Source organism: Nematolebias whitei, chromosome 16 (genome assembly GCF_014905685.2).
Source record: "Nematolebias whitei isolate Nwh7 chromosome 16, NemWhi1, whole genome shotgun sequence".
Classification (NCBI taxonomy): Eukaryota; Metazoa; Chordata; class Actinopteri; order Cyprinodontiformes; family Rivulidae; genus Nematolebias; species Nematolebias whitei.
This window is the reverse complement of record NC_056513.1, coordinates 7,818,455-7,819,462: the sequence shown is the minus strand read 5'-3', so window position 1 is coordinate 7,819,462 and position 1,008 is coordinate 7,818,455. Positions and strand designations below refer to the sequence as shown.

The 1,008-nt window shown below is 43.1% G+C and overlaps 1 protein-coding gene across 1 annotated transcript in view; it reads left to right on the top strand.

Annotated features, from left to right (window-relative positions):
• The window catches only part of LOC119422727 (sodium/potassium/calcium exchanger 3-like), a 34,857-nt gene that overhangs the window by 15,709 nt on the left and 18,140 nt on the right, over nt 1-1,008 (top strand). The gene's annotated exons all lie outside the window — the stretch shown is intronic.

Here is a 1,008-nt window from a genome sequence, read left to right as displayed (position 1 = left end):
CTGAGACCAGTTGATGGAGGTTTTGTAGGACCTGAGGAGACCAGTTGATGGAGGTTTTGTAGGACCTGAGGAGACCAGTTGTTGGAGGTGTTTGGGGAAATGTTCCATTCTGGTGTACTGGAGAATTCTAGCTGTCTTACAGTCCTGCTGGATTTTTTGTTTTTATGATGTGTCGAAGTGTTTCAGTTGGTTAGAGCCTGAACTGCAGGCAGGCCTGTTCAGCTCCTGGACTTCTCTACGTGAAGCCACGTCTCTGATGGATGCAGGATGAGGTTTAACTTGTCTTGCTGAAATTTGCAAGAACTTCCCTGAAAATGATGTCATGTGGATAGGAGCAGATGTTGTTCTGAAACCTGTTGATACTTTTCTGCATTGATGGAGTCTTTCCAGATGTGTAAGCTACCAATGCCAGATGCACTAATGCACCCCCATACCATCAGAGAAGCTGTCATTTGAACCTTGTACTGATAACTGGCCGGTCTGTTGGGTTTGAAAGACGTGGACACAGCAGCAGTTTGTGGAGATCTTCAGTTCAACAGACAAAGAGCCAAGACAGATTTTTATGTTCTATTTTTATTGTTGTTAATCTTCAGGGATTAATGAAAATGTTCATTCTTCAGTTTTAAATTTCTAGTTTGGACTGTTTTGTGTGGAAGCATTATCAATGGCGGCCATGAAAGGCAGGTTGTGTTTGTGTGCAGATGGATTTTAATCAAACCTAAAACTTTAATAAAACAAAATCTCAATAGAAGCTCAACCTTCTTCTGACTTTGACCGTTCAGAGAGAAGCTGTAGATTAAATTATATTCTGTCGCCCGCAGCCGCTCCTCTTCCCTCAGAACCAAACAACACTTTGAGTGTTTGTGTTTCCTGTTGATGCCCTGACCTGAGAGCAGAACAAAAAGACCAAAAGCAGCTGAAGAAGCGAGCAGCTGAAGAAGTGAGCAGCTGAAGATGTGAGCAGCTGAAGAAGTGAGCAGCTGAAGAAGTGAACAGCTGAAGATGTGA